The sequence below is a fragment of the Pan paniscus genome, chromosome 3 (assembly GCF_029289425.2).
Source record: "Pan paniscus chromosome 3, NHGRI_mPanPan1-v2.0_pri, whole genome shotgun sequence".
NCBI classification, from domain to species: domain Eukaryota; kingdom Metazoa; phylum Chordata; class Mammalia; order Primates; family Hominidae; genus Pan; species Pan paniscus.
In genome coordinates, this window is record NC_073252.2 from 143,356,311 (window position 1) to 143,378,416 (window position 22,106).

Here is a 22,106-nt window from a genome sequence, read left to right on the forward strand (position 1 = left end):
AAACAGACCCGAACCGAACTTTCACTTCATGCCGCGTCCCAGCCCTCCCCTCGGCGCCCCGGGCTTTCCAGCGCCGCCGCCGCCGTCTCTGCACGCGTGGGGCCGCCGCGGTCGTGCTGGGCTGGGGGCGCGGGCGGCGGCGGGAAGGGGGCTCTTTCTGCGCGGGGCGGGCCGCGACCTCCCCCATGATGGCGCCTCCCGTCTGCTCGGAGGAGCGAACCTGCTACCACGTCTTCTCGCGCCCAGCCCGCCGGGCTCCCCTGGTGTCTTTGTTGGGTTTTCTGCTGTGGGAAGCCCAGTTCCCGGGCCCCCGAGCCTCGGCTCCCGGGCCTGACCGCGCTGGGATCTCCCCGGCCGCGCTCCCCTTCCGCGCGCTCCTCACATCTCTCCCGTGCTGCCGCCGGGCCGAGGCCCGTTCGCGCGGCCCGCAGACCCATTGTGTCCCCCGCGCCGGCGGGGCGACCCCTGCGGGAGCTGGAGGACGACCGCTGGCGCTGCTCTCCAAGGCGCCTGGTGGAGCGGGTCTCGCGGGCGGGGGACCCCGGCGCCCCGGGCCCCTCCACATCCCGCACGGGTTTTCTTCTCGGCCCCAGCAAGCCTCTTTGGGGTCGAGGTCAAGGAAAGTTCGCACCGAGATCCCCTCTAATTTATTCAAAGGTTTGGCGGCGGCGCGTAATTTTTTCCCCCTCTTCCGCCTACACCCGCTGCGTCTCCTGGTGTCTCATTCCTTTCCCTTTACCGGAGTCGATTGCCTCACTGCATGTGTATTCGTGAGTTCGCGGTTGAACAACTGTTCCTTTACTCTGCTCCCTGTCTTTGTTAGTGTTTCTCGGGGTTGTTTCTGTAGGAAGGTGGGGGTGGTGGGCGTGAGAGACAGACGTGGGCTTGTTTTTCTAGTTGCTGAAACTGTATGAAGGCTTTAAAGGGAGAACGTTTTCTTGATGTGCTTTAGGAGGGGAGGAGGAACAAATGCCTGCCAGATCTCACAACTACAGTAGCTGAGCTTTTGTTTATTTTGAAGAGCATGCAATTTTTAAATACACGGTGCAAGATAACCAGTAAAGGCGCGTTCCTTCTGAAAATTGAGGCCGGTCTCAGAACCATCTCCTGAGAAAGCATCCTTTTCGTGAGTGCTGAGACAACTGTCCTTTTTCTCTGCCCTCCCCCCTCTTTTCTTTCCATTGTATCTGAAGTTTCAAAGTACATGGAATGATACAGAAGTTGCATGATTTCTGTTATGTCTTCCTGTTGCTGAAACTCTCAGCCGCTAAATCTCAGAATGCCTCTATTTCAGAACATCTCTGGGTCTAATTGCCTGTTGTGGATAACTTGCCCACACCTCAGTAACACAATGAGAAAACTGTTCCCTGCCCATGTTGATTTTTCAAATTGTTTGTAATTACTTTAAATTGTATTGAAAGTAGGTGGACCGTGTTAAAAAAGAATCGGAACAGAAGTGTTCACTGCCCCAGCATTTTCAATTGGTATAAATATTGTTGCATCAGTGTTATTCTGATGCAGGTGCCAGATCTAAATATGCTGTACTGATTAAAGTGTTTGTTCTGCCCTCTCCCACTCTCTTTCCCATTTGCAATTATTTGCTATTTCTGTGCAGGTGGTGTATCATTGGTGTAATACTGCAGTTCTTAGGAAAGTGTAGCTAGGGTCGTGAGAGATGATTTTTCTGGAGGTGGGTGATGCCAGAGCCTCTAGAGGATCCAGGCAGGATCGAGTTTCTTCTGAGGGTAGGGATTTGTCCTTGATTTAGTTTTGACCCCTACAACCATAGGTATGTAACCAAATACATTTTACCTCTTGCAGTATCCTTTGGTTTCGTATCCTTGAAGAGCTGATGACCTTTGTGTTTTAGAGAAATGACAATTTTTAGGCAATTAAAGACATTGGCCTCTTATACTTCTTGGAATTTTATGGTATTTTTACTAAGTTCATTAAGGCATTAAGAGGAAGTTGTCACATTTTCTCAACTACGTTTATTACATTTATTAGTTAAAAACTAAATTTCACTTTGTAATTTTGATTTCTAGCAATTCTGGGTTAAATATAAAATCTAATAACCTAGTAGATTGGAAAAAGAAGTAGCTTGGGTATAGTAATTAGACTAGCATGTTTAAGCTGCAGTAGCCTACATAATCAAGGCCAAGTGTGTGTGTATAAAAGATCTCATTTGTGTGGTCTTACAAGGCTAATGGAGGCATCACTGAGGCTTTATAAATAATGTAAGTTGGGTATAATGTAGAGTCTCCAGAGACGGCAGAGAAAGCATCATTACCAGCCTTTTCAACCTGCTTGAGATCTTAAATTGATTTACAGCACTGAACTGGTGCAAAATGATACATCAGGATGACATGGGGTCAGCCTGTAAAAGTCTATGATGTCAGCCTATTAGTTCAGTCATCATAATTAAACCATATTACAGGGGTAGCTAAGCAGGAGTCTGGCGTTATATTTCAGATATGGGTGGTACATGGGTTTTGTTTATAGTAGAAAGGCTGAGATGGCCAGGGATACCAGTGTGCGTGAAAGAGGGAAAAGGCTTACAGAACTATGAATTTCTGTAGAAAAATTTAAGATAAATGAAGAGGTATTCAATCTGAATTGTATAAGTAGCTTTTCATTTGGTAGAGGAGAAACAGATGCTTTAGGGATGCTGATAAGGACCTTTGCAGCTCTGATATGTGTACTGAATGCTTCATGTGAGTTTGAATTTAACTTGGCCTTAGGGACCTTCTAAAATATCAGTGGACCACATACTTAACTTTGATCCTTTTATTACCCCTGAATTTTCACTGTATTGATATCTACTGACATGTTATTTCTTTAACTAGTCAAACTTACCAGGCCTATACCAGAAACAAAGATATTTGAATTGAACATATAAACAGTTCAGGAAAAGAAGATCCATATTTTGCTTAAGTTTCTGACAATCCTTATTTAGCTTATGGATTATCTAGGGCTCTGCTATCCTAGCCATAGTCACACGTAGCTTTTTTTGAAATTTTATTTTATTCTATTTTTTTGAGACAGGGTCTCTCTGTGTTACCCAGGCTGGAGTGCAGTGGCACGATCATGGCTCACTGCAGCCTCGACCTCCCAGGCCCAGGCAGTCCTCCCACTTCAGCCTCCCAAGTTGCTGGGACTACAGGCACTGCCACCATGTCTGCCTGACTAATTTGTTTTTGTATTTCTTGTAGAGACAGGGTTTCGTCATGTTGCCCAGGCTGGTCTCGAACTCCTGGGCTCAAGCTGTTCTCCCGCCTCGGCCTCCCAAAGTGTTGGGGTTACAGGTGTGAGCCACTGCACTCGGCTACGTGTAGCTATTTAAGTTTAAATTAAAATTAAATAAAAATTCGTTTTCTCAGCACTAGCCACATTTCAAGTGCTTAGTAGCTGCTTGTGGTTAGTGGCTGCCATACTGGACCGCGTGTATATAGAATAGTTCCATCAGGAGGTTCTGCTAGCCAGTGCTGCCCCAGGACCTTTACCTCTTCTCACTTGTTTACTAATGATTTGTGGAGTCAAAGATGGAAAGACATATATAAACTAATTTTATCACTAACTAGCTGTTCTTTTTAAAATAAAACACAATTTGGAAGGGACAGTTGAAGCTACTGGATAAAAGGAGTTTGACTTTTCTGTAGATCTTATTTATTATTAGTGTCATCGATTCTAATTTGGCTTAGAGCCTTAGAGAGAAGAAATAATTGTAGCTAACCTTTTTTTCTGAATTTTTACTGTATGTATGCCAGGCATTGTTTATAATACCCATATCTCATTTAAGCCTCAAAACTTCCTTAAGTACTATTGTTGTCACATTTTACAGGTAAAGAAACTGAGGCCAGAATGATTCAGTATCTTGCTTCAGGAGGTACAGTGAATGATTATGATTTCTAATCTTACCTGGGATATGATCGAGGCAGTCCAACTCTAGAAACTCCATCTTAACTATGTTTTTTGGTCTTTCGTTCAGAAGACCCAAATCATCATTGTTCTGCTGTGCTTTACTATGCCAGTATAGACATGACTTGGCTTGTGTATTTTGTAGGTCTTTAAATAAATTTACCTTCTATTGTGCCTTTCTGGGCTATCTTCTGTTGTTCTTTTGTAAGTGTTTAAGAAAGGAAAAATAATGCTCATCTAAGCAGCACATAATTTGAAGAATAAATCTGGCATGAAAATAATGCATTTCAAAGCCAAATTAGTTTTATCTCTGCTTTTCTGCATAATTCTTGTCACTTTCCTCTTGCATTTTCTTACATAATCACAAACTGATATTAAGTTAGGAGGAAAGTTGTAGTAATGCAGTTTGTCTGTCTTACCAAAATTAGTCTGTCTTCCCTGAGCTGTTAAACACTGTAAGAATAGTAATTGCAAATTCATTGGCGATTTTTTAAAAAAATTCAACATCTATTTTTGTAAATGTTTTACAAGGTCAGGGCTGTTTAAGAATCTGATGAAACTATGGATCTTGTATCTTCTTATTCCCACCTTCCTATCCCAAAATGCTTATATGTCATGGTGAGTTAATGTGTACACTTAACTATCCAAATCTCATGGTCTTTCGGGTGAAATATGTCCATGGGACTGCCAAGTGCTTTCATAAACATTAAGATTTGTAATTTCCTTTACAGAGAATAGAGATATTTAGTATTAAAAGTTGCTTTAAAGATTTTCTAATCTGGTTGGTTCATATCAAGGTGAACAGTCTGAAGTCCAGAGAAGGTAACTGACATCCAAAGTTACCTGTCTAGTGATTGGAAAAGGGAAAGCCAAGATCTGGACTCCTCTTAGCATTAAGTGCCCTTTTGTTTTCGGGTTTTTTTTTCTCCCTACCACGCTCACTGTATTTCTGAGGCTTTGGTGTAAGCATATCCAGTGTAATTTAGGGAAGGGAGGAAAGAATTTTTTGGCCTGTTAGCAACTTTTTATACCTAACATTGTTTGAGCTAAGTAGGAATCAAATCTGACAACCAGAGAGAAATGCTTATTTTCTACATATTAAAATTGATTCTTTTTCATTCTGGAGATGGAAAAGAAAAGCCCTGTATCTAATTTAATCAATGAGACCTTATTAGAAAATGGGAGATCCAAGATTGCACAAAGTTCAAATTAAAGCAGGCAACTCTGACATCTAGCAAAATATACGAATCTCCTCTTGACTCTCGAAAACAAATCACATTCCTAACCAAAAGCTAAAATTTGGGGTATTTAGGGAGCTAGGGAGTCCTAGGGAGAGAATTGGACAGGTCTGAGGAGAAAAAGGATAATTTAAATATAAAAAAGTGGAAAAAATCAGTTTTAAGTCATAGCATGTCTTTGAGGTTGATGAAATGTTCTGCTACTTCTATATGTGGTTTTACTCTTTGGTACCAAGATTTTAGGACATACTTTGATAACAAATAGGGGCATGTCCTCTTTGCCCCAATCTGAAACCTCTTGACCCTTTATTTTCCTTTCCTGCTGTTATCTGGTAGTACAAATATTCAGTCTAATCTGTTGATCTGGCATCTGATTTGCAGCAAAAATACCTGAAGTATTTTCATCACTGCTGTAGCCACCTTTAAAAAGAAAAGGAAAGAGAAGAAAAAGGCAGAGTCAAATAGTATTAATGTAATTGCTTAAAATCTAAATTAAAATACTCATCTTGCTCTGCGTTATTAAGATGGTGTCAGTTTTAGAGGTGCAGGGCTAGTCCTATATGCAAAACAGTAATGTCTATAGCTATTGCGGGCTGACTTGCAGAAATGAGCGGCTTCTCTAGAACATTCATTTGCATAAAGGAAACTATCTTTCAGAAAAGAAAAGCCAAAAGTTTCATAAGCAGTTTCACTCCAGTGACTACATCAGAGTTTTAGTAAGGTACTGGGAACTACGGTATTTGAACAGTTCAGCATCTTTATAATTTTTGTTATAAGCTAAAATCTGAACTTTAGAGAAGACTCTCTCTTGAAAATAAAGCATTAAATTCTCTAAGGTGTGAGGAAGTCCTTACCTGGTGATTCTCCCAAATCTCTTCTATGTTCTTAGTGTTTGAAAAAGGAACTTTTTTTTTTTTTAATAAGAACCTAGGTTTGCAGTATAGATTGGTTTCTTAACAAATATTTTTTTTGAGACAATAAGCCTGGATCTGAAGAAAGAACATACAATTGTTAATTATGCATGTATATGCTTTTGAGTTCAGGATGTAAATGAATATTCACTAGGTCCTGTTTGGGAAGAGGAGGAGAGAGGGGTGTCTCTGTTGATTCAGAATATATTTTTATACATAAGGTTTAATGCTTTATTTGTAGTTTCCCCTTAATTGCAGGGCTGCTGTACTGTGGATATTTTGCTCTACAATCTGAGATTGTTAGGGTGTAGTTACTCCAACTATTCATTTATTATCCTCTCCCTGTCTTTTTGTGTGTGTGTGTGTGGTTTCTTTGTGGTGTGCTTATGCAAAGTAGAAGTATTCCAGACCTTTATAGCTTTTTTTCTTTTAGTTTCAAACACTTCAAGAAAAAAGGTGGGGGGGAGACTCTCTCAACGGTTATAATTAGGCATTAATTAAGCCATTATTCAGTTAACTAAATGCAAGATCTTTTGTTTGTTTAGATGGAAAAGAAACGTATCTTTTTAATGAAGGAGGGATATTAAATGGGCCCTTATTTGATCATTTTGCTGCAGTATTGTAATAAGTATATGCTTCATTTATTCCCTGAATATTTATTAGTTCTGAGGCTCAATAATTAGAGGATACATAAACATGAAAAATTAAATGCAGCAACATTATAAGAGCCGTTACAAGGTAGTATAGGAGTAAATTGTACAGACAACTCACATCAGGACCACTGTGGCCTGGAAGGACATGTGAGTTTGCATAGGCAGAAGGAAGAGGGACATTATAGACAGAGTAATGGCATGAAAAACTGGGAGATAAGCATGAGTGTTGAGTATCTGTAGAGCAGCACTGTCCAGTAGAATTTCTGCAGTGATGGAAATGTTCCACATCTGTGCTAATACAGTAGCTGTAGCCACACATGGAACAGCATTTTTAAAAAAATTAATTTATGTTTCAGTAGCCACATGTGGTTATCATATCAAATAGCACAGATCCAGAGGCAGTGAGCAGCCCTGCCTGACCTCAGTGGGTGTTCCTCATGGAGCCTAGTATGGTGGTGTGGAGGAGATGCTCAGAAAGGTTGACTTCCAGTGAGAATTTTAGGGCCTTAGAGTGCCAGAATAAGGAAACACTGGGAAGTCACTAAAAGTGTTTGAACATGCAGTTTGCACTGGAGGGATAGAGCCCAGTGCCAGGAGATCAATAAGAAAGCTATTGAGTTATGTGTGAGATGATAAATCTCTGGTAAAGGTAGACATGGAAAGAGAAGGATTTAAAAATAAATAAATAAATAAAATAAAACAAAAAACCATGAAGGCTTAGTGATTATGTGGCTATAAAGTAATGAGAAAGAGATGTCGGAGATATATCCTTAAGTTGGTGGCTGGAAAACTAATAAAGGTGTTACTTAAGAATAGGGAAGATCTGGTTGTAGAAGGAATAAAAATTGTGCAAATGATAAATTAGACTTGATGTGTTAAATTTAAGGTGCGATATCTAAGTCAAAGTATGCTACAGGCAGGTTGGAGATAAGGTTTGGGAGGACTTGAAAGCTTTACGTTAGACTCTCTGCAGTCATCTACTGGGTATTCTGAGACAACCACAAAGAGAGAAAGAACTGGTGGATTGAATCTTCCATTGGAGCCCACAGTTAGGAATTAATAGAAGGAAGAGGCTAATTTGAAGTAGACTGCCTGAGAGGCTGTTTGACATAGACCAAAGAAGAAACTGGAAGAAAGGCATGGGGTCAGAGGAGTGGGAAAACCAGGAAGCCACTGGAAGAGAGATTCTAGAAGTAGGTTTGGAGGGGAAAATGTACAGTTGAGGGTGAAGGAGAAGAAGTCAGATAATCATGTGAATGCAATTTCAGAGAAGGCTGAATACATTAAGAAGTGAGAGAGTCTTATATTGCCTTAAGTGACTTGAATTTTAAGATAGATGAGACCTCTTCATATTTGAAGGTTGAGGGGAAGAAGTCAGTGGACAGAGAGCAATTGGAGGTGATGGAGTTAGCCATCTGGAGCACAAGTGACAAATGTTGACCGTGGTAAGGAGGGAGAGTTGTCTGAGAAAGAAACAGAATGGGGTCCGAGTGAGAGGAAAGCATGTGGCAGAGCTCCTGTGCACTTTTGCTGATTTTCCTGTATTGTTGGAGGTAAGTCCTTTCACTGGGATGGTGAGGAGGAAGATCAGCACATGGTAAGGGAAGAAGAACCACCGTAGATAGTGTGCCAGGCAATCTATAGAGAAGTCAAATTCTAAACAATTGGGGGGAAACCTGGGGTGAAGTGTGGTGAGGCTGCTGTATAGGAGACTAGGTTAATTGTTACTTTTTGGTATCACTTTGTGGCCTGGTAGGCTTAGGGATAGCAAATGGGTTCAGAGATAAGACTCTAGAGTCAGATTGCCTGGGTGTAAGACCAAGCCCCAACACTTACTTGTTTTATAAGAAGCCTGATGAACTAAATGAATTGAGAAGCAGTAAGCAATGAGAATCTTGGTAATGAAGTAGTGAAATATCAAGTTTGGGAATTTGTAGATAGAGCATTTCCCTAACAATTCTAGATAAAGGTTTCTAAGAAAAGTATAGAAATTGAACTAACAGAAGAATCCCTGTAATGATTTTAAAGGTTATTTAAGTTAATTAGAACTTAAAAAAATAAGTATTGTATTCTGAATTTTTCTGTGGCTTTTATTACAGCATTCATTACGGTTAAAAACATTTCTTTTTCATTAAACCAATACGTGCTTAATGCAGAAAGATTCTGCAGTGGATTCTTGTCATAGTGTTAGAAGGAAAGGGGAGCTTGATTTATGCCACTGGGGGGAGGGTTATTAATAGCCAGCCACAGAGCCCTTCAAAATGTGGCTCCAAAGGCAGAAACAATAAAGGAAACTTTTTATAGATTTGATAGCATTTATTATGTGACCAAACATACTCAAAAACAAAACCTGAAAGACAGATAAAGAGATTTGCAACAAGATATTGTTCTTTACAAGAAAGACTTATATCAATAGGAAGCACCACCCCAATAGAAAAATTGGTAGTGGACGTGAACAAGCATTTCACAAACAAATGAAATGCCAACTGCTGACGGGAAGATTCTGCGCCTGTAATCCCAGCTACTCTGGAGGCTGAGGCAAAAGGATCACCTAAACCCAGCAGTTCAAGGCTGCAGTGAGCTATGATTGTGTCACTGCACTCCAGTCTGGGCAACAGAGTGAGACTGTCTCAAGAAAAAGGAAAAAAGAAGTACAAACTACTAATGAACCCACAATGTTTTGGTTATGTCCTGGATCAGACTCTTGATTGAAACGGGGATGATGTCTTCCTTTTTCCTGTATTTTGTTATTCTTTGTATACTAGGAAGTATCAGTCTGGGAAGACTGGGCTTTTCTCATTTAAGGAAAGGAAGCCCGAATTTCCCAGCCTCCTAGGAGAATCTGGAGTGTCAAGGAGGTACAAGATATATACACAGTAGAGTTATAAGAGGCAGGCACCCTGCTTCCCTCCATAACGTGGTTTTCCGTCCAGGAGTTTCCTTATTGCAGTGTGAGGGGCTATCAGTTATACACAGTTTCTCAGTCACCTGGCGTAGATGATGAACCTTGAAGACACCAGTGCTTCCTAGAGCGTATTGAAATAGGCCCCTTTCTCTCCTACCTGAATTGCAGTATTAGATTTTATAGTGGCATTTGCTCATTGATGTGAGACGCAGTGATGGTCTTGGAGTATAGTTTTGATTATTAAGATGGACGAGTTTATGAGGTATTAAATAAAGTGAGAAAAGTTCCCCTTGTAGTAAAACCTTATAATGTTTTAAAAAAACGGAAAAGTTAGGCATCAGTGTTTAATTTTACAAATTTTTTTAAAGGATAATAGGGGTCATGGGTTTTCTGTCAGTAGAAAACTCAAACTGTTTTTCCCTCTGCTCTCACACTACAACAGCCAACACAAAATACTTTTGTGACTAAATGTATGTGGGTTTTTCGCTACACACCAAACACTGGCTGGGCTGGGTGTCTTCCAATTCAATTTTGACTCTACCTGGAGATAGCCTCAGATCCCACAGATTGAAGGTTCAGTCCCACCCCCCTCCAACATAAGTCCAGGCTTCTGGAACTTCTGGCTGACCAGCTTCAAGTTGGGGCTCCTATGACTCCGCTCTTTGGATTCAATTAATTTGCTAGAATGGCTTACAGAGTTCGGGGAAACTTACATTTACTGATTTATTATAAAGGATATTAAAAAGGATACAGATGAAGAGATACATAGGGCAAGGTGTGGAGGAAGGGGCATGGAGCTTCCATGCCTAACTTGGGCGTGTCACGCTTCAGGAACCTCTGCATGTTCAGCTGTCCAGAAGCTCTCTGAACCTTGTCCTCTTGGTTTTTTATAGGGCTTCATTTTATAGGCATGATTGATTATACCATTGGCCACTGGTGATCAACTTAACCTTCAGCCCCTTGCCCCCTCCCTTGAGGTTGGAGGGTGGGGCTGAAAGTCTCAATCCTCTAATCCTGCCACCATCCTAAAGCTAGTTAGGGGCTGCCAGCCAACAGTCAATCATTAGCATACAAAAAGACATCACTTTGGAGTCTCCAGGGATTTTAGGAGCTGTATGCCAGAAACAAGGTTGAAGCCCAAATATATATTTTACAGTACCGCAGGTTTAAAAGTCTATTCATATGCTGCCCATAAGGGGATGAGTCTGCTGGTTATTGGTAGGATCCTTACCTAACTGAATTACATTCAGCCTTAAGTGAGTTCTTACCTTGCCACTAGGCAGAATCAGAATTTGTCTGCGTCTTCTGTCTTACCATCTCCTTTCTTTTAAATGACCTGCAAACATTTTAAAGTTGGATAAAAAAGGCTTTTAAATCTCACCTTCAGGCTCACAACTTGGCCCACTAGCATCCCCTGCCCATCCTTAAGTCCTTTCTGAGTGGGTTGTGACTGGGAGTACGGGCCCTGAAGTGATATGCATTGGTGAGGCTTGTCACTCAAACTCTTTGAGCTAAGTGGTAGAGGGAAGAGAAATGCCAGGAAAATCGGTCTTAATTTTATCAGAGACAGTAGTTTTTCATGAAAGAGAATAATGATACAGTGGATATTGCTGTAGAAATTATACAGCTGGTTGCGTATAGCTTGCCATCTCATCTATTACAGCTTCCTGTTTTGCTTTTTGCACATTGCTGGCTTTGCAGTCCAACATATTTAATAACAACCTCTTTATTTTTCATGTGTTTATGTTTGTGTGCTCAGGACTTCTATTTAGTTTATTCAAGCTTGAGGGAATATTTGATTAGTTTTAAATGTTTTTCTGTTAACTGTGAACAAAATTAATTTGATTATCATTTAAATGTTGGCACAAACTGTATTTATAGCATTTATTCGCATTCATTTATAGCATATATTTGCTGAAGAGTTTTGTCAATTTGTGTGGGCTGAGATGTTCTGTATTCTAGAAAAGGCTCCTTTAAAAGGGGTGTGTCCTCACTGTGGAGTTCTCCTTTTTTGTTAAGCTGATATTAATCAATTCAGCAAGTATTTCATGCATTCCTGCTGTGCATCCAGCACTGGACTATGTTTTGGATGGGATAGAGAAAACTGTAAATCATTTTCTGCCCTGAAGAAGCAATCTAATTGGTAAGAGGAGATTATGCATTTGAAACTTTCACTTCAAAATCAAGGGATTGGGGAAAAAAGTCTGATGCATTTGGTAGAGCTTTTTGCCTCTGGCCCACTTCTACCTTACTTTATTCTGTATTTATTAATTTTTTTTGAGACAGAGTCTCACCCTGTCGCCCAGGCTGGAGTGCAGTGGCGTGATCTTGGCTCACTGCAACCTCCGCCTCCCAGGCTCTAGTGATTCTCCTGCCTCAGCATCCTGAGTAGCTGGGATTGCAGGTGCCCGCCACCATGCCCAGCTAGTTTTTGTATTTTTAGTAGAGACGGGGTTTCACCATGTTGGCCAGGCTGGTCTCGAACTCCTGACCTTGGGACCCACCTGCCTCTCCCTCCCAAAGTGCTGGGATTACAGGCGTGAGCCACCGCGCCCGGCCCCAGTTCATTCTTTCAGCAAGGTTTTGAATGTCTGTATTTCTATTTATGCTTATGTTCATAGTGTATCTCTTAGACAGCTTGATAAAGTTGGGGATAAGGAATTGTAAGTACAGGACCTGCACTGAGGATCTTCTAACTTTAAGGAACAATACAAACCTGCTTGTCTAGTCTAGCATCTGTTGTAATGCCTTTTATTACAATTACCTTATTAACTCTTTAGACTGAGTTCCTCGAGGGTATGGCCAGTGTCTTTATGATCTTTGTGTTAGCACAGTGCCTAGTGCAGTGGTTCTCCCTTGTCTACTCATCAAAATCGTATGAACAGCTACCACCACAAAAATGCCTGGGCCCATCCTATTGAAGGGTTATGGTAAGGAAGCTTTTAAAAATATTGTTAATATCCAGCAACATTAAGAACGGTTGGGCTGGCACACAGTAGGTACTTGGTGAATGAATTTTTTCATTTTGTTGTTTTTAGAATTACATCAGGAAATATGGTATGTTGTGAGTTCATTGTAGTTATGAACCATGTCTTTTATACTCTGTAGCACCCAGCACTGTGTGATGTCAGTTGTGGGTGCTCAGACACACCAGTTAAGTTCTGAGGATTGACTGCTTTGCTTCCCCTTTTTTTCATTGAGGAGAGCAGAGACAGAAAGGATATGTGTGTTTGACATCTCTCCCTTTTCCCTTTGTGGAAGAATCAGCAGTTCTGTGAATCCTGGAGTCTGCAAATGAGTTATAGAAAGCTGTTGAGGCCTGAGGTGCTTAGATTGCAAAGAGAAAAGGAGAGGAAAAGTGGCAGAATAGAGCTGTGGCTTATCTGGCTATGTCAGAAAAATTTTTGGTTGTCACGAATTGGAGGGAGACGCTGGAGGGTTGCAAATAGCTTCTAGTGGGTAGAGGCCAGGGATGCAGCCAAACATCCTGTAATGCTAAAGTTGAGGAACCCTGAAATAGAGGATAAAAAAGGGGATCAGGAGACAGATGGGATAACTGAAGTGGTAGTGTCATGACCGTTTCTGCCACACCAGCACACAGTTTGTGTGCTTTATCTTCCCACTTTCCTTACCCCCTTACCACAAATCCTTCAGAGTCCAGAGTACTATTTTTGCCATTATCTATAAGTAGCATTGTGACTTACAACTGTGTATTAGGTGTTGAAATTAATATCTTAGCATCTTATCTATGTTAAAATATACCTGAAAAATTCCTTTAAATTTTCTTTATCTCTACATCTACTTGATTGGAAAACTATTAACCTCAAGATAAAAAGAGCTAGCAATTTTTGTTTTCTTTATGTTTTCAATAAAGGATCTTAAAATAATCAGTGGGAATGTAAAGAAAATTAATTTCCTTTTTTTTTTTTTTTTAACTAGACAGGGTCTTGCTATGTTGCCTAGGCTGAACGCTGGTGATCACAGCTGATTGTAACTTCGAACTCTTGGGCCTAAGTGATCCTCCTGCCTCAGCCTCCCAAGCAGCTGGGACTACAGGCATGCACCACAGTGCTTGGCTTTTTTTTTTTTTTTTTTTTTAAATAAAGGCTATGTTGCCCAGGCTGATCTCAAACTCACAGCCTCAAGCAATCTTTCCACCTTGGCCTTCCAAAGTGCTGGGATTACAGGTGTGAGCCATTGCACCTGGGTCAAGAAAATGAATTTCTTAAAAGGAGTTTAATTGTAGTGTTCTACAGATTCATCATGAGAAAAGGATTATTAAGATTTGAACACATACAAGAGCTAATGGTGCCAATTTTCTGATGTCTTGTTGAATGATAGCTTATAATGTCTTATTCTAAGCTCTTTAGATTAAAGTGAATTTAATTTTGTCACTGCTGCCTTGATAAAACTCTTGTTTTTTTTTTTTCATGTTCTGGGTAAGTGGGAAGATATCAAGAAGGAAAGCAATAGCAAAAACAAGAATAAATTAGAAAGGGACGGAAGGAGATGGAGGGAATTTTTTAAAACTGTAAGCAAATCCTTGCCTGTTACTCTGCCTTATGCATCAAACCAAGGAGGGGACTACTGTGGAGAAGCAGTAGAGAGGTTACCTTGGCAGGTTCCTTAACTTTTTTTGTGCCTCAGTTTTGTCATCTATAAAATAGTTCTTGTTCTATAGGACTTGTGTAAGGATTAAGAGACCTATTTAATTAAATTTAAAGTGCTCAAAACAGTGCGTGGTGATTCATTATGGTTGTGGTTGTGGTGATGAGGATGATATAAGGATGACTTTTGATTGTTTTTGAATATAGTTGACCCTTGACCAATAGAGGTTCGAACCGCATGAGTCCACTTATACTCAGATTTTTTTCTCAACCAAAAATGGATAGAAAACACAGTATTTGCAGAAGGTGAAACCCGAATATGCAGAGGGGCAGCTTTTTGTTTATGCACGAGTTCCACAGGGCCCACTGAGACCTGTATGCAAGGATTTTGGTATTGGGTGGTGGGGTCTGGGAACCAGTGCCCCAGGTATACCAAGGGATGACTATACTTCTGTTGAAATTTGATGGAGACCATGGATGCACTTTTATACAGTGTTTCCCATAAAACCACCTACCACTTTCTCCCTTTGAAGTTGGTGGTGATAGTGATAAAAGTTTCTTGAGTTTTCAAACTAGTATGTTTCAGGTGTTCTGTAAAAGTCTGTTTTTTTGCCTATACTCTGAATTCCAAGAGAAAGAGTGATTTATATGACATAAAATGTTTGTCTTTATGTTTTTATAATATACTAAAACACTATAGTTAACCGTCATCCATTTGCAGATTTTCCACAGCAATTTTTGAATCTTAAATAGGCATTTCTCTAGAATTTACTATGTTCTCAGGGCATATTGTAGTTTTATTAATAGTGTAAGCAAAATATAAATGATTAAAAGCTTTGATGAATCATAATACATTGTAGAAGCAATAGTTAATTACTAGTAAGGCTGCTTTGGATTATCTGTCCCATTTTTCATACCCACTGAAACAGCTGGTTGATATTTGGACTATTTGGATTTCCACTGTAGGGTAAGTAACACCGAGCTCGGGATGCGTGGAAGATGTCGTTGTAGCACAGACTGTAGGTCGCTCTGTCTGCACGTATGTTTCTCCTTAGATGAAGAGCCTGAACAGGCGGTCCTGTGACTCTTATCATAGTCTACCATATGATATGGTTCTCCCATCTCTCCCATACACACTTCATAACCATAAGCTTGATGGTGATGGGAACTGTGTTATACTCATTTTCTTTCTACTGCACCTTTATGTTGGTGATAAGGGCTTAAAAATTTGTTCAGTTAAATACTGGATTAATGGAAATGAAAGCCTTCTTAGTAGCTGAGCGTGTAAAGGAGGAGAACTTGGGTTCTGAAGTCTTCTGAGAATATTGTCTTGGGTTTTTCCATTGTAATTGGTAAATAAATTACTTTAGGGAAGTTAGCAGATAAGACCGTACTGAACAAGTGATCAGAGGTAGAAAGGACTAGATTCATGGGCACAGGGCTCACCTAATTCTATAGGTGATGCTTGCTTATATCTAAAGCATTATTTCTCTAAAATCAGTGAAAAACTTTGCATTTGCTTCTTTTAGCTCTTAGGTGGAGGGAGCTCTCACATTCTGGAAGAGGGGGTTGCTGCTATTTGTTCAGTTTCTCCTCCAAGGTGGCCAAATGAATGTTTGCAATTCCAGTCCAGTTTTTGGCAGATTGAAAAAGTCTGTCATTGATTGTCATATGAGAGTGAAGTCTGGCCGATGTCAATGTTTGTTTCAGTGGTTAGATAAACTTTGATTTTTAGAAGTTATTTTTTCAAATAACAGATTTCTGTAATGGAAAAAGGACAGGACCAAATTGCTTGTGAAGATATTTGAATAACATAGAACATTTTTATTTTAATAAGAAGTTCATGCATTGAAAAATTTGATGGATATTTGAACAGTTAATAAAAAGGGGAGTAAGGGTCTAAAATGGGAGGGAAACTTACTTTTTTGCTATAATATGCCATTTTGTGAAATGGAATTTTTTGATTATGTGCCTGAATCCTTAATAAAAGAGTACATTCCATTCCTATCCATATCATATTAACCCAGAATAGGGTCATGTATTTTACCAGAATACATTTCTCTGAAAATCCTATGCAGATACACTTTCAATTATTTTTTTTCCTTTATACAAAGATATATCTTGCCACCTGTTGGTCATAATGCTGTCTTCTGGAGCCATGTAGAAATAACTCTTACCTACTGTCAGTTTTTATTTATTTTTGTTACTGTGGTTTTAAATTTGAAAACAGCAATTGGTTAAAACTAAAAGTAGTTGGCTCTCCTGCACTCCCTTGTACCCAGCTCACTCCTAAAGGTAACTACTTGTTCAGTTTCATTTATTTTTTTCTAGGCCTTTAAAAATGCACATGTATATACATAGACAGTTTTTGTTTCTATTTGTGTTTTTAAAAAGAGACCATACTATAGATACTTTTTACCACTTCTTACTGAACAGTTGTGGTATGGTTTTCTTTTCATGGTAGTATTGTACATGAAAGTCCATCTGTTTTTTCTTATTTTATTAACAGTTACATCATAGTCAAATGTATCAATTTATTTAATCATTCCATTATTGTTAGGCACCTGGGTTATTTAGAACACGAATATACTTGAACATAGATCTTTGTGTGTGTTCATCTGAGGGAGCTGTTTCCCCTGTGGCTCTCTCAAGCCGTGGCTGGTTTTTCCCATAAACCTTTTACCTCTTATTGCCACCTTCAGACCATTCTTCTACCATCCTCTATAAAAAACACCCAACTTCAACTATCATGTAAAATTATACCACTCATTACTCTTCCTTGTTAGTCATTTTCTGCCCCATTGCCCATATCGTTCACTCTAATTCCTACAAGATTTAACTCCTGGTTGTTATTCCCTTTATACTATAGGTTGAGCGACCCTAATCTGAAAATTCAAAATGCTCCAAGATCCAAAACTTTTTGAGGACTGATATGGCACCACAAGTGGAAAATTCTGCACCTGACTTCATCTGACAGGTCACAGTCAAAACTTTTTTGTGCACAAAATTATTAAAATTATTTTATAAGATTGGCCAGGCATGGTGGTTCATGCCAGTAATCCCAACCTTCTGGGAGGCTGAAGCGGTGGATCACTTAGCCCAGAAGTTTGAGACCAGCTTGGGCAATGTGGCAAAACCCTGTCACTAATAAAAATCCAAAAATTAGCCAGGCGAGATGGCACTTGCCCGTAGTCCCAGCTATTCAGGAGGCTGAGGTTGGAGGATCACTTGAACCCGGGAGGTCTAGGCTGCAGTGAGCCATGCCACTGCACTCCAGCGTGGGCAGCAGAGCAAGACCATGTCTCAAGAAAAAAAGAGAAATTTCAGCCTATGTGCATAAGGTGTAGATGAAACATACATTAATTTTATGTTTAGACTTGGGTCCCATCCCCAAGATATCTCATTTTGTATATTCAGAATATTCCAACATCCAAAAATACCTGGAATCTGAAACACCATCTGGTCCCAAGCATTTCAGATAAGGGATACTCAACCTGTATTCCTGTACAGGAATTATGGACATTTAGTCCATAATTCTTGGACTACTTCTCCTCCAGTGGCCTTGTCTTTGGTCCTACCTCAGATATTCAATCTCTGGGTAGAAAGATTCCATAAAAAAAGAAAAAAAAATCTCGCTCAGTCTTACAGTTCCCATAATACGGGTTTTCATACTTCTAAAAATTAAACAATTCTCCAACCTTACAGTTAATTATTTTCTTTATATAAGCAGTAAAGTATTATTTGTTCATGTCTGTACTTTGAGAATATATCCAGAATCTGACGACTTCTGCCACGCTGGTTGAAATCTTTATCATCTTGTACCTTAACAATTGCCGTAGCTTCCTAACTGGTCTCCCTACCCACCACTCCCTACTTCGATCCCTGTGTCCTTCAGTAGGTTCTCAACCCAGCAAGCCACAGTAATTCTATTAAACTCTAAGTTGGATGATGGCTCTCCTCTGCTCAGATCTCCCAGTGTTTCCATCTCAATTTGGGTCAAAAGCTCTGAAGTCTCTGTGGGTCCCGCACATACCTTCCCCTGTGACCTCTCTGGCCTCATCTCTCATTTCTCTCCCCTCACTCCATTCCAGCCTCAGTGAGGACTCCTTGCCATTCCTTGAACATCTCAAGATCATTCTTGCCAAATGGCTCAAATGGCTTTTGCAATTGCCCTTCTCTCTGCTTGGAATGCCCTTCCCCAGATAATTCCTTTCAGGGGGCTGTTCAGATACCACATTCGCGACGAGGCTTTCCCTGACCACCAGAATGTAGGCCCCACCAAGGCACAGAAACAGACTTTGAAAAACTTTTTGTGTCTCTTTCAGTGCTGCGTTTCTAGTGCTTAGAATAGTGCCTGGCATGTGATAGCTGCTTGTTGAGTGAATTGAATAACTGTAGTGGTTACTAGTTTTTCTCTTTTTGTATGAAGTTAGAACTTCATTAAACAGACAAAAACTAGACTGTAAACCTCATTTTTTTGGATATGCAAAATATTAAAATTAGCCTTATTTGTGAACCTGATTTGTTAATCACTTTGTTTTTCAGCATGTTATAATTTTGAAGTAAGCCTTTCATGCTTATATTTAATCTGCCTAACCCAGTGGATTGGGTGATGGTATCACAATTTTGTGGAAAAGCAAATTGAGGCTCAGAGTTGTTTTCTTCAAAGTACAGCTACTAAGTGGACAGCTGTAGTTCAAACCTATTCAAGTTAAGGACACTTGTTTTCTAATTTAGAAACCATCTTAAAATGACAAAAAAGTAGGTAGAGGTTTTATTTGAAAGCATGGAGAATGTGCCCCAATTTCTCATTCTGGGTTTTGTCTGCCTTTTGTTTCCATTTTCAAAATATGTAAAATAAATGGTTAACTTTAAAATTCCTGACAATGACAGATCAACAAGTTTTATTTCTCTCACCTGTGGAGGAAGTGGCCTCCACCCAGTTTTACTGAATTAGGAGGGAAGTGATTTTTTCAAGTGATAAAAAGAAATAAAATTCCATGCTCTTCCCAGAGGAGGAGTTCAACAATTGGGAAAGTGGCGTGAGACCATATGTTGGTTTGTAAAAGGATATAACTTGTAAAGATGTTTCCTTTGATGCCTGTGATGAATATGGATGTGTTTCCCTTCTAGAGGGTCCTGATTAAATTATGCAATTAAGAGCTGAGCTGAAGGATCTAAATATAGGAAGAGAGTTCAGGCCGTCCTGCTTTGTGTCTGTCAGTTCACCCCTACAGATGTGCATGTTTGTTGTCATAAACAGCACCTGTGAGATCAGTGGAGCGAGAGAAATATGTTCCAAAACATGAAATACAGCAGGTTTTTTGTTTCTTTTTTTTTTTTTTAAAGGGATAGTTTTTTCCTCCTGTAGTTGATTCCATTTTCATCTGTGAATTTGATATTTGGATTACCTTTTTTTTTTTAAACTTGACTGAGGGACTTTAGTATTAGTCAGTACTGGTTTAAAATATAGATATACTACTTACCAGAATATGGTCTGGAGAAAGTTACTTTAACCTCTGAGCCTCAAGTTTATTAGTAAAATTGAGATAATGATTTCTACCTTGAAGGATTGGTGTGAGGAGTCAATGTAATAATGTTTGTAAAAACAACCAGTATAATGCTTGTATAAGTTGGTAACTCAAACAATTTCGTTTATTAGCTACTGACGAATCATTCATAACTAGCCACTTACGGAAATCTACCACATTTAGCATTCTTTGTAGTCTAAAATTGCTATTTTAGGATAACTGACTCAAAGAGAATCGTTTTTTCTGAGACAACTACCATAGACTTTCTCCTGGGATAGTCAATAAAATTAAATCTTAAAATGTCTGTGGTCTTCAATCTTTCCTGTGTTTGAGGAGTGAGCATTTGTAGGCCAGGAGTCTTTACAGTGTTTGAGTTGACATGAATGTGAATGGCCTTTATCAGGGTGAGCTTATGGGGAGCTGGATATCTTGAAAGGCTACCATGTCCTGAAGGACAGTATGTCATTACAAGCATGAATTTGGGAATGGGGGTTCAATGGGATTAAGGAATGTTGTACAACTTTTAGAGGAAATGGCAAGAAGATATAGAAAAGTCAACTTTGTTTGTTGAAGTTGGGGACAATAAGAAAACTTTCAATTGCCTTAACTATTCAAGTAATCATCTAATCAAACAAAACAGATGTGACAGCTGCTATTTTATAGGGAATCTCTGTGATTAAGAAAAATTAACCAGGTACTCTATTAACAGCCTAGATTTGTCAGGATGGAAGGATTTGTGTATGCAGAACAGAACCAGAAAGAACTCTTTTTAAAGAATTTTCTGATATAATGAAGGTACGTTAATAGCATACTTGGCACACCTAAAATAAATAAACTACAGTTATATCCTTAGAGACTCTTGTCATTCTGACATCCATAAGTTCCTTGCTTCCTTTTCATCAAGGAGATGCTACTTTTGAAATTGTTTGGCTGAAATTTCACAGCTTCAGTGAACTTACAAGTGGTAAGTAGTAAGCTGGAATTTAGTCTACATGGTATTCCTTTTCTTTTTGATTCCTAAGATTTCTACTCACTTAACACTGTTGAGGGACCAAATTGCATCTCTTGCTAGCATGTCACTTAAGTTATACTGGAGAGACTGGAAGACTTGCTGTCAGTGTCTGCGCTTTAAACGCACAGTGTCTGCGCTTTAAAGGCAATAGTACCTGCATTATTGCATCACTATAAATAGAATTTCACGAACTGAACCTCTCTCCTATCTCCAACCCCCAATTTCTCCAGATTTAGAAAATCAGTCTCTGGCAAAAATAAATTTTCAGTGGGAAAAATGTCAAACTAGCTATTCTGCATCATCAGTCCCATGTTTGGAAGTAACCAGATCAAGGCTGAATAGTAAGAGGCTCAGTAAGATGGAACTTTACTTGTGGTGTTTGATGGTAGGACTCTCCTGCTGCTGTGAACTGAGAGCAGCAGAGTTCTGTGTTCTCTGTGGGTCTCCATATGGCTTTCTTGTGTAGGAATTTTGTTTAAATACATTTTTCCCCTAAGGAGTAAAGCGAAATAGAGTTCATTATAGCCTTTTCAGCAATGAAGTTAAGCGCTGTACTTTATGAAGTACGTTAGCATCAGTAAAGAGCAAGGTTTTATCCATTTTCATTTTTCTTTCTGTTCTAGAGGTTTTTTCCTCCCTTAGTTTGCTTAGTGGTGAGTTTTATTTAGCTAAATTTGACTCATTTGAGATTGAGACAAATGTTGAAAGTTGAGGGCTAACTGCTGTTTTAAAACAGGAAAAAGGAATGCAGGCACTTCACCTGTTTCCTCCTCCAATACAAATACAGCAGGTCCTCAGACAACCTCATTTCATTCAATGCCATTTCCTTATAACGTTGATGAGAAAAAACATTCCCAGCCTAGGCCACTGTCTGTATGGAGTTTGCACATTCTCCCCATGTCTGCTTGGGTTTTCTCTGGCTACTCTAGTTTCCTCCCATATCCCAAAGGTGTGCACGTTAGGTGAATTAGTATGTCTACATTGTCCCCATTGCAGTGAATGTAGGTGTGTGTGTGAGTGCGCCCTGCCATGAAATGGTGTCCTGTCCAGGGGTGGTTCCCACCTTGTGCCCTAAGCTGCTGGGATCGGCTCGGGCCACTGCGACCCTGAATTGGAATAATTGGGTAAATAGTTATCTTGTTTCTGTTCATCTTTCTTAAATGTATATATGGCTCACATTTATTTCAGTGTTAATTTTAGAAGTGTTTTGGGTCTTAGAAGTTTGGTAATGTTTTTGTGACCAGAAATGTCCTGAAGGAACTTAACACTTGTTTATATAAATTAGCTGATGCTAAAATTAATTTTGTTTTACATCGTTTCACTTAGAGCCA

The 22,106-nt window shown here is 39.6% G+C and overlaps 1 protein-coding gene across 19 annotated transcripts in view; it reads left to right on the forward strand.

Moving 5' to 3' along the window:
- Positions 1–22,106, forward strand: part of SMAD1 (SMAD family member 1) — a 78,453-nt gene that overhangs the window by 1,628 nt on the left and 54,719 nt on the right. For 2 of the 19 annotated variants that reach the window (XM_063603933.1, XM_063603941.1), the window contains exon 2: positions 17,102–17,209. The exons of 6 other annotated variants lie outside the window; for them this stretch is intronic. The gene's annotated coding sequence lies outside the window, so the exon portion shown is untranslated. Of the gene's footprint in view, positions 1–10; positions 1,127–17,101; positions 17,210–17,575; positions 21,161–22,106 lie in introns of those variants that run through there. 11 more of the 19 variants (XM_063603926.1, XM_063603924.1, XM_063603922.1 and 8 more) reach the window with 11 other exon arrangements.